Here is an 11,640-nt window from a genome sequence, read left to right as displayed (position 1 = left end):
GCTTTTAAGAAATAGATAGGATATAACCATTTTAGACGGGCTGAATGTTTTTCTTGGTCACTGGGACAAGACACGTCCACACTGATGTTACTGTATAGCCTGGCAGTATGCCCTGAAATCTACTTAATCGTGTGACAAACTAAATAAAATTTCCCACCAAGCTTTTGGTAAAGCTTTCATCTACTAAAAAAAACTCATTAAAGTGGAAGAGCAACACAGTGCAGTGACTAGGTAAATACACGACTATACCTAACATTCTAGTCTTATCAGGTAAGCTTCCATATAATTATACCATGGTAGTGCTTTAACAATCATTAACACAGTCTGATACTTTTCATCTATTTAAATTTAATATTTGTAAAGTGCTTTAACGTTGCCTGAAGGAGAGAACTAAAGAAAAACTTGTTTATTTCTTCTCTTCTGTAAGTACTAGAAGGTAAGGTTACCCGTCAGTCTGCCATGCAGCCAGATGTGTAATCATCTGTGCACAGCCAATGGCATATGAGTTCACTTGAGTATTGACTCACTTTTAAAAAGTGGTACTTAGCATCTGAAGATAAGGGTCGGAAGCTTAAATAAAATAATTCTACAGATAATCCTCTACATTTATGTTTTTGTTTCCAAGAAAAAAAAATAGCCTGACCTTCAGAAGGTATTGAACTTAAAATAAGTATCCACTGATTCTAAAAGGGATGTGGAGAAAGGCCAGCAATTTTGAGACAGTAACAATTAGTCATTAAATAAGGACTTAGGTATATATTTACTCTCTAATTTCTGAAAATCTTGACCTAGATTTCTGTAAGATCATAACCAACCAGATGTTAGATGAGTATAATCCCAGTTTATGTGCATTATTTAATCTATCAAACCATCACAAATTGCCCATGACTGAACTAATTATTGCATAACCTTATTGCTATAACTCACACCCTTTATAACCCTATTTCTGCTGTCATTACTTAATGTAGCCTTCCTAAAATCAAACTGATTCTTCAGAGAGCTCATCTCTTCATAAGAACTATAAAGATCCATTGAGTGCTGCAGGAATAATTAACATGACTTTTGTTGGTAATTAGTTGCAAGAACATAGTTGTCCAATCCAACAGCCACCAGATACCACAGAAACCTTAGCAACTTAACCAGTCAGTTATTGTTCTCAGCCTGCATCATCATGGTTATGCAGCAATTTCTACCACCTAACACTGATATACAAGTGATTTGTAGGTAGACAAAACCAAATAGAATTGCAAGCAAGCCTGGTCAACTCACTCATTCAGTGCTTCTTGCATGGGCTGCCCAGAGGATGCCCTGCCCCTGGAGGTGTTCAATGCCAGGTTGGATGGGGCCCTGGGCAGCCTGGTATTAAATGGGGTTGGTGGCCCTGCCTGCTGCAGGGGGTTGGAGCTTGGTGATCCTTGAGGTCCCTTCTAACTCAACCCATTCTATGACTCTTTTTTTCAAAAATGCTTATTATAATCTAGAGAAAAGGAGAAGAAAACTAGTAATGTGAATTTCAACCTGTGCCCGTATTAAGAATTAATCTGCATTCCCAGCATAAATGTCTCAGGACTTGATACCTAGTAAGACTTATAATAACATATATAATCAGATTACAGAAAACAGACACAAGAGTCCACCACTAAGAACAAATTCAGAATACTGACAGAAGTGCCAAGGTTCTATAAGAATCTCATAACTCTTCACACGGTGATCACTTTGGCCCTTTAGTGCAAGAAATGGCATGTATTACACTTGATTCGCCATTGCATTCGCTACTGTCTTGCTTATCTTCATTCTGTAAATTCAGATTGCCATTCATTTTCCTCCTGGTCTTGCCCAGATTGTAAAGCAGGATGAACCTCTAGCCTCACCCTTGATTTCACACCACTGTCCTCCTCTCCCTGTTCTAACTTTATGGCTTTCTCCACTCACGCATGTTCCAAAATGACACAGACATTACTCACGGATTATGGTAAATAACACCAACAAGGGTCCAAATGGCTCATTCAGAAATTAGTGCAAATACAGAATCAGTGTATTCCAGACGAGTACAGCTGTCTGTTTCACCTCCAGAAGCCAGTGTCTGGATGCTGTGCCACCCATTCTCCCATGCCTTAAAAGCAGTGAATGAGTTAAAATGAACAATGAATAATTTTATAAAGAAACCACCAGGAATGTGTATTCCTACTGGTTTGTCTTTCTGGCTACATTTGCCTTTTGAGAATACCAGTTGGGAAAATTGTTTAGAACTCAGACACACGGAACAATGAAACCACTAAACTGAACTATTAGAAAGTTAGTGTGTAGATGGAACAAGCTACAGCTGCATCAAGGAAAAGCTGGGTAGCAGTGCACGAGAGAAATGTAGGAGGGGTTCCAGAGCCGTGATCAAATAGATGTTTTGAATATAAAGCAAGCTGTTTATTCGTAGTTATTCCTTTTCAGAAAGAGAAATACAAGCTTTTCTGGTAACTACTTTGTGTTACTATCTATGATTGCTACTGAGGTAAAAATCTTTCCAAAAGACTGAGACCTAGTAGCATTATAACTGTAACCAGAATAATGCACCAGAATCGGAGAAACAAACACAGTAGAAAATCTTCAGTTAACTAAACTATTTGAAAACAAACCAATAAATCCAACACTGTTTCTCCTGTGAATGCCATTCAGCTTGCTTTTCCCCCCTCCTTCCGTCCCCAAAGAGCAAAATCCTACTGTGCAGTGCCTTCTGAAGGCTGTCTGCCTGCTGTCCTTACTGCCCACCTACCGTAGGGAGCAGCTCCTCCCACCTGCACATAAAAGCCAAGTGCATGCTACCAGCAGCTGATCAGAGCACTTTCTCAGCCTTCCACTGTTTTGAACCAGTGATCTTCTCTCCTTGGATCTTGTGCACTCAAGGTAAGGTTACCGCTGCTTCAGGTTTCTGTTCTAACCAGCTATCGTGAGGAAGTCTTAATGTGAACGAACTCTAGCACTGCCTTGCTGGGTGGTGCTGGCAGGGTGCTTTGCTTTTTTCCTTTTTTTTAAGATGTAGTGTCATCTGACAGTTAAGTTAGTAACAATCTGTTGTTGTGGCAATGAAATAAAAACAGACCTTGCTGGGAAACACTGTGTGGCTGAGAAATGGTCTTCTCTCCCTTTCTGATGGCTTTTTTGAAGAGATTAGTATCCTCTGACCACTCCTAACAATTTATTATCCCTCTCAGTAGTCTCAGTCCAGTCAAAGTTATTGGGGGGGGGGGGGGGGGGGGGGAAGTACACTTTAGAGCTGCCTTAGGTCTGAAGAAAAAAAAATAGCTTAGTGATAAGTCAAAAACTTCTTGACTCAAGAAAGGATCTTTTTAGTACTATAACTGTTGTTATATACGAGGCAGACTGAAACAGTTTTGGGAATGAAGTGCACCTTCACAGGTTTCACTGCCCTTTAAAAAAAACATATCATTGAACTTAGGCTCCCACAGGAGCACAGTAATAAGGCTAATGGAGTTTGCTATATGGTGTCAAATATGCTTAAAGGACATGTTTCACAAGCAAAATTCTGCTTCTTGGAACAGACCTCTTCTGTCTATGAAATCTGTAAATCAGTTTGAATTGCATTTTATCAAGGTTGCCCATGTAGGTATTTCTAATGCCACAGGAAGGAGCAGTTAACTGTCTCATGCAGACAGCTGCTGAACAGTTGAAACAGTAAAATATAAGTGCTTTCAAAACACTGTTTGCACTCCCCTCTGTTCATATATCATTCTCCCAGAGATGATTCTATTACTGTGTAGTGTTCTCATGTTGTGTCAGTGCACTTTTAACAGTCACCTGCTTAAAGAAATTCCATCACAGAAATCAATCCTCATTGTAGAATGCTTCTACAGTGCTCAGGGATGAGAGAGCATGAACTACTGAGATGAGAGAGAGCATGAACTACTGAATGCAAGCAGTGCATGCTGACTGTAAATAGTTTGTTTATATTATATGTAATTCACTCTGCTGTTCATGTGGCTTTCTTTTTTGAAAGCCAAGCAGTTCTCTTCCTAAATTGACCCTCTGTTGTTCTTTCCCCAAATATATAAGTCTTTTCTAAGAAAGAATGATCTCCACGCATAACTGTACTCACAGTAGCTGGAATTTTTAAAGCTACAACTCTGTACAACATCAGCAGAACTCTTCTCAAAAGGCCTTTTCCTGCATACTGTAAGAGATTCTTCTCTTTATTTTACATGTTATTTGTTGTATCTAATGGAGAAAAGAAAACATTGCCTTCAGCTACTTGCCTGGAAGATTACATAAGTCACTTTGCTTAAGAAAAAAAAAAAGTAGTAACTATTCAAAACAAAGTACAGTGCTTTCTACAGCAGGATTACAGGAAAACTACATTTGCATCCAGGTAATCCATGCAAGTTGCCTATAGAAAACATGAGCAAAATCATTGGATTCTATTCCTATAACAGGTATTCTGTCTTTAAGCTATAAAAGTTTATTCCTTATAACCCTAATTCCTTAGTTAACACTGGGTTTTTATAGTAACCCCCCCCCCCTTCCATCTATTAAAAATGCACCTTTTGTAAAGCACAGATATGTGATTCTAAGTGCGAAGCATATAGAATTTACATCTAAAATCTGGCAGTGAAGCCTCCACTTTCATACAGAACTTTAACAGATAAATCAATTTCTATTGGAGCATTTCTTTTCAATATATATATATATATATATATATATATATAAATGCATTTCATTTGCCACAAGAAATGTGTATATAGCAAAATACCTTTTATTAAAGCCTGCTGTGAAATGTGATGTTTTGGCATTTCAAAAATGGATTGCAGGGCATATTAGGAAAACTCCACTGAAAGGAATGTATCTAATTTAGATCAGAATCTCCTCTGAGCAATTTCTCTGTTAGGCTGAATAGATCATTCGGCTGAGCATCACTTGGCAGCAGGGAGTGAAGGGAAACTGTAACCAGCTCATCTCCCAGAGTACTTAGGTGTCTAGAAATGCCTTTATTGACTTATGTGCTCATCTGAAACTCCTATTTTAAAATCAAAATGTACTGATAGTAAGATAAAAACATCATCACTTTAAAATAATCCTATAACCACAATAAGAAAAAAAAGAGATTCAGTGGGAGAAAAAGGAATTCACATATATATGTGTATGTTTTTTGAGTGATGACCACAATATTAAATTTATTTATTTATTTATTTTCTACTACAGACCAGCCAAGTGTTCAGAAGGCATTCTCAGCCACTTCTCTTGGTGGTGGCATTTGAGAGTTGTTGTTTTATTCTGGTGTTCCTTTAGGGCACAAATACTCAGTGAAATTACTAGCATAATTCCTACTTCTGTTACAAATGCTAGGCTAGATGCCTGAAAAAGTTATACCTGTGAAGGCTGAACTACTCAGTCAGTGGCCTGCTGTTTCCACTGGCTCTGAGACATTCTGATCTACACTGATTTATTTTCACCGCCTCTTTGTGATGCAGAGATATGTTTCCTCTGGCCATTCTGACACTCTTAGGGCTGCCCCAAAAGCACTGTCTCCTATTTTATGTTGTACGTAACATCAGAGGTGAATGTTGGTGGTATTGCAGTAGAAATTAAACCTTCCCACCAACATTCCCTCACATGTTGTTGCTGTGTGGCAGATGGCAGAAGTGGTACACTCTGACAAAATGGCATCTGATGTGGGCGTGTGGATAAAGCAAAGGTGTATCATTAAATTCTTCTGTGTGGGAATAAAATGTCACCCATTGTCATTAATCGACACTTGCTGAACATTTATGGAGTCCAAATGGTGAATGTGAGGTGATGGTATGTTTCAGCAGCAGCAACAGTGAGAGTACATCAACACCTCTACTGGTGGATATAGTTACGAGTGTGTCGTGAAAGCTCCTGTTCCTCACTAGCAAAAATACAAAACTAATGCTGGCAACTATGTTGAAAAATAGTATTTTGTATCTGAGACTTTGCTCTATGAAATAGTGTGAATGTGTTCTTTGTACCTGCTGTAGTTTCCATGGAAATAAATAGCACTGAAAGTGATGCCCATCTATACAAATACATTGACTGTTTGGCTCATGGTCACAGTGGAAATTCATTGCAGAACAGAGAGTCAGATTTAGCTCTTAAGGGTTCCAGTCCAGTACTTTAATCCCAAGCTTCATTCTGTATTCAGCCTTATGAAGTACACCCCTTTGCAGCTGATCTGTCTTTGCATACTTCCATACGGCTGAACAGCAGGGAGGATTTCAGTGCCACATCTTAACAGAGGTAATTCAATCCTAACACTTTGGATCTTCCTTTGAAATCATTTGCAACCCCCTTACCAGGATTTGAAAGTCATCCATGGAGGGGAAATAGATACAGAAACAAATAAATAATCAAATGACCTCCCTTTTCTTATCTTCTATGGTTACCTGAGACTAGCCCACTCTTGTCAGAATGAGCAAGCACAGATTCACTGCCATGGACCAGAATAAGCAGCAACACCTGACTGTAACAATGCCATCTTGGTAACACAAGACTGGTCTTGTGAATGTTGCATTATAAATAAATAAATAAAATTAACACATGCTTATTCTTGATTTCTGAAGTAAGTGCCCTACTTGCTTCTGGAGGTCTTGTCTATCATTCCTCTACATGGAAAGTTACCACAAAGCTTGCACTGCTCAAGAGGCAACTGGAAAATTAGTAGGGGGGGCGAGGGGGAAAGATTAATTGACATAGTATTACCTGCAGTAGAAGTAGGACAGTTGTTGTAAGTAAGTGAGAAAACCTGCAACACAGCATTTTCAGCCCGTTCGCTCTCTGTCCTGTTATATATCTCAGGGGAGGAAGGATTACGTTTTATTGCTGAGCTTTAAATATATCCCCGTATTTGCCCTTACTCTTTTGGCCTTTCAATTACCCTTGCACATGGATTCCTTCCTTCACCAGAGAGATAATTGTTTTTTTTTTCACTGGTGTCATATTTCTAAAAGAGCACTGGTTTTCAGTGGAGTTACTGCAGTGAGGAACAAGAGAAGACAAAAGCATAGTGATGGCATGTTCTGTCTTTGATTAAAACCAACAAATATCTGTATTTAACTGTACAGAAGTTTCTTACTTTTACCTCTTCACTGACATGAAATCCTATCAAATGTATATTTCCTTATTGTGGCTTTCCCTCCAGAAGAAAGTGAGATCTATTCTTTATGCTAAAAGTATTTTGCTTCGGCAAAAGTAATGAGTTTAAAAAGATAATGATGAGTCCTGGTTCTGAATCCTTTTGCGGGTCTTGTGCAATAACTGTGCCTATTCTTTGGACACATCAGTAAGCAATTGTGCTTGGTCTCCCCATACTCCTGAAATGTTGGATGTGTTTCTGTAATTGTCTTGATTTGTAATGAACTTCATGTCTCATAATTGCACCGCAGGAGATTAATACCACTGTGCAGTCTAGGGACATCTTTTGATTATTAAATCTTCATGCAAGCCCACATCTCGTAGCAAAGGCAAGACAAATATAAGTCTCTTGCTTCTTGGATGGCAGGTGAAATTGCTGAGGGGTGACATGTAATGGAGTGAGTGAGAATCAGTGCCCTCTTTTGGTTAGAAATTATATATAAAGGAGCCCTATGAGAGTGTTTATCAGTTCCCTCTGCTGGCTACAAAGCCCACAGCCAGATGAGCAGCTGTGTTTGCGGAGGCGAAGGTCTTAAGTTCTATTCCCAGTGCTGTGTGCATGTGGTAAACTGATGACTGTGGTGTCTATGCACGTATGTGGACATCATTCTTCATAGGGTCTCATCAGAAACTATACTGAGTTCAACATGAGGGCACTCAAAAATAATATGGAGTTCCTGGGAGGTAAGAAGCTTTCTACAAGCATCCTAGCAGCTACACCATTCTTAATATTACGCAGCAAGAGCATCATTCTGTTATGTATCATACTCTACATTCAGGTTCACTCCTTGCTTTTTCCACCTCTTCAGGACAAGCACACCTGTGCTCATTACGTTCAGTTATCAGAAATATTCACAGCAAGAACACTCTAATTGGAAAGAAAGAAGGAAAGAAGAGGTATTAAGAAGACCACAAGGAAAGAAAAGAAAACCCAACAACAGATGAGCACAAAAATAAGTTATATCAATCTTTTCCTTTCTCTTAAGGAAAGGCCTACATATTCTGGTTATGCAACTGGAGAAACAGGGTGTGTAATTTATTCAGCTTCTCTGAAACAAAACTGAAATGGAAAAACTAAAGTATATTGCAAACTTAAGAGAGATTTTATTATTATTATTATTTTAAATAAACATCTATACCACTAGAAGTAAAAAGCTCTTGTGTCAGGTAGCCAACTTCACTTAAATTCCTGGAAACTTCTCATAGCAGTGTATAGGATACACAAATCTATACTATGAAATCAGAATGAGTCAGAACTAACAGTCTGACATACTAGAAAACAAATATATTTTACAAGTCAGACTTTTGAAACATTTGCAGCATGTTTCCTGCTAACTATAAAAGGAACTGTTCTTTCTAGACCAAGATACTGCTGTGTTCTTATTTCAGAGTAAGAAGTGGACATACGGTACACTGAGGAGTTGCACAGGGTCCTTCAAGCAAAGCATTTGGCCACTTCCAAAATTAAAATTCCAGAAAGCAAATCAACATTCTAACATGACTCAGTGTTAAGAGGTGAAGCAACAGCATATATACATAAAATGCAATACAGTCACTGAAATGGAAACGTTTATGTTGTCTTTCATTTACTTGATATAATTTTCAGTGGGACAGAATGATGATGGCACAGCCCTGGGCCCAGGGATGCTCAAACCAATTGCAATCAGCTTACCACTGAAGAAACTAGCAGTCAAGTTTGTTTATGCCAGCAAAGGGCTTACCTCTGTTCTGCTCCTCCATTCTTCCCACCACATGCAGAGCTCCAGTGAATGTGGAATATCAGAACAAGGATCTTTTATGTAGCTCAGAGACCAGAACTTTTCCTTCAGTTTGCCTTTAGGAAAAAAAAAGAAAAAAGAAGAAAGTGTTCATATATTTCCCAGCAAAAGAATAAGGTGAACTTAGTCCAACTCTCAGATGATGGACATTAATATGAAACACACAACTGGGACCTCTCTTGGCAAAGCTCAGCAAAAAAAAAAAAAGTCAGAAAGTAGTTAATTTAGGTCAAAGTTGAGAAAAAAAAAGCAGGCTTGCAGGAGAAATTTATGTTGCCAACACCGATATCTGTCACCTGCACTGTGGATAAAAAGCAAATAAGCTAAGAGTGGTTAAGCAAATACACCCCACAAGCACTAGCAGTCACACATAACGTATTTTAGAAAATGAAGGAAAAAAAGACAACACTCAGTACTTATTTGCTTTCAGTCAGTGGCTTGAATTGAATTTACCATAGTAGCACATCACATTGTTCGCTGCAGAAAAATGCAAAGTTAGGCCTTTAGGAGTAAGTCTCTTGTGCTTTACTGGTTCCAAAAATGTCAGTGCTTGTCAAAGTGTTTTTGAAATAAAACCAAAAGCATGTTAATAAAGTGAACTTTCCAAGACAATGCTGGCCAAAACCGATTCTTAGATTTCTTTTCAGTAACAAACTGCCTCTGCGGTTGCTGAACTGATAGGGAGGAGGATTTAAAGGGCCAAAGCCAAATTCTGGTCAACTCAAAGTGGGTAAAAAATAAAGTAAAAAATAGAGCTCTCAAACAGAGCACAACCCTCCAATGAATCAAAAGATTTTTGCTGAGGGTGGGCAGAGCTTAGCAAAATCCAGCTGAGCTTTCAAAAATGCCTGTAATCGCTATTAGGCTCCTCTTGGAGGTATTTTGAGACTGTAATACTTGTTCTGGGTATGATTGGTGAGGTGCTGCTGTAGGTTGCTGGACAAGGCTCAGTGCTTATGTAATTTAGAACTCACAAGCTGAGCATCAGCACACAAGAGCTACCCTGTCTATTTATTAATTCCCTAAATGAATTGACGATGCATCAAAAGGATTGTCCCACCTTACTCTGGCCTTCCTGACAAAATAGCTCCAGAAATAGGCTCCAGTGAAGAATGAAGGTATTGGTGATGAACCGAGTTCCCACTGTGCATACAAGCTGCATGCAAGTCTGGGTGGCGAGATGTCTGAACTGTTTGGCTGTAAGAACATTTGTAGCAGCAGCTTCTGTCTCCCACTGAAGAGTTCTACAGTAGCTGCATGCTCTGTGCCAGTTACAGGAATCCCTGCAGCTGGCATTAGGAGTCCTGTGCTGACATTAGGAGGTCTATGCAGCACAACCCAAGTTGTCACTGTAGGGGTGCTTTCTTGGTTCTTGCTCTCAGGAACTCCTACAGGCTACTATTATCTCTGGGGATCCGAGCATAACGCATTACCTCAGGGAACACAGAAAGCATTTTAGGATTACTCTCTAAGCTTGCATTACCAGCCACAGCTAAAACTTTTGTTCATAATATCCCAGTAATAAAAGTGTATGTCAGCATCTAAGCCTGGTATTTGATTAAAGATTCATTTTCCAGCAGTAAAGTTTTTATTTTTGTACTGGTATAAAATTATCAGATGACTTCAAAGCTTTAGTTTAAAGGAAATCCACTCTGCTCTGCTTTTGTAATGTCACAAGCACTGCCTTTTGGTTGCAGGAGAGCAGTCTAAAACAAGATGCAAGCAGTATCTAAAACCTAACCAACTCGTTCTTTTTGGCACATGACTCTCAAGGCACAGCTCTGTTCCACAGACAGAGCAAGATGGCTCTTTGATTCAAATTTGGAGCACGAAAACTGCCTTTCATTGAGTTCAGTATTAACTTGCAATGAATATTTTTTATTCTCCTTTTGAAACATCCTATTTTCAACATCACATCTGTCACTCGTATGCTGAATGCTCTCAAGAACGCAATACAAAAGGTCTGTGAGACACAAGTTAAACAAATTTAATTTGCAACTGCTCAGAGATGTTTTCTCTGCTACTCTTGCTTTTAACTTTCTATTAACTGCTCATGTCAGGAAAACAAGGGTCTGAAGAATAAACAAGTGGAAGTCTATTATATTTTCAGTGTTCAATTCATCACATGTACTGAGAGACAAAATTTTAGTGTGAGGGATGCTCACAACATCCAGCCTTAACCCTCAGTAATAATGAAGGTGCTCTAACCACATGCACAAGAACAGAAGCTGCTCCTTTAGCCGCCACTGAGGCTGACTCACCTGCTGCTCCACAGGGCACATGGGGCTCAGAGGGGTGCAGCCCTCCCTCTCTTTCCTGCATTCCTCTCCCTGCTGCCCAGCACCAGAGGGACAGACATTTCAGCCCGCTCAAATATGAAATGTCTTTGAGGCCTCCAAAAAGACATGAACTGTCATACCTGAAGCCCCATTGCTCTCAAGGTGGTGTTTTGTGAAGCTGATTCAACCTGCTAGATTGCACTTCAAAACAAACAAACAAAAAAAAGGAACCAAAACCGAACAAACAAACAAACAAAAACCCCACCAAATAATCCAAAACAACAATGAAAACCCTACTTTTGTCGAAAATGCCATAAGTGGCCATTAAGCACCTGCCCCCCAACCCATCCCATCAGCAGCAGGGTGTCCCCACTACCATTAATTGCAATCGCATGGCAACAGGGCATCCCACTCTCAGTGCACTG

General features: G+C 39.3%; 1 protein-coding gene across 1 annotated transcript in view; it reads left to right on the top strand.

Moving 5' to 3' along the window:
- The first annotated feature begins 2,806 nt into the window (after positions 1-2,806).
- The window catches only part of COL8A1 (collagen type VIII alpha 1 chain), an 85,545-nt gene continuing 76,711 nt past the window's right edge, over positions 2,807-11,640 (top strand). Inside the window, exon 1 of the mRNA XM_072350833.1 lies at positions 2,807-2,898. The gene's annotated coding sequence lies outside the window, so the exon portion shown is untranslated. The remainder of the gene's footprint in view (positions 2,899-11,640) is intronic.

Source organism: Excalfactoria chinensis, chromosome 1 (genome assembly GCF_039878825.1).
Source record: "Excalfactoria chinensis isolate bCotChi1 chromosome 1, bCotChi1.hap2, whole genome shotgun sequence".
Taxonomy (NCBI): Eukaryota; Metazoa; Chordata; class Aves; order Galliformes; family Phasianidae; genus Excalfactoria; species Excalfactoria chinensis.
Note: the sequence above shows the minus strand (reverse complement) of the source record. Positions and strands in the feature narration are given on the sequence as shown.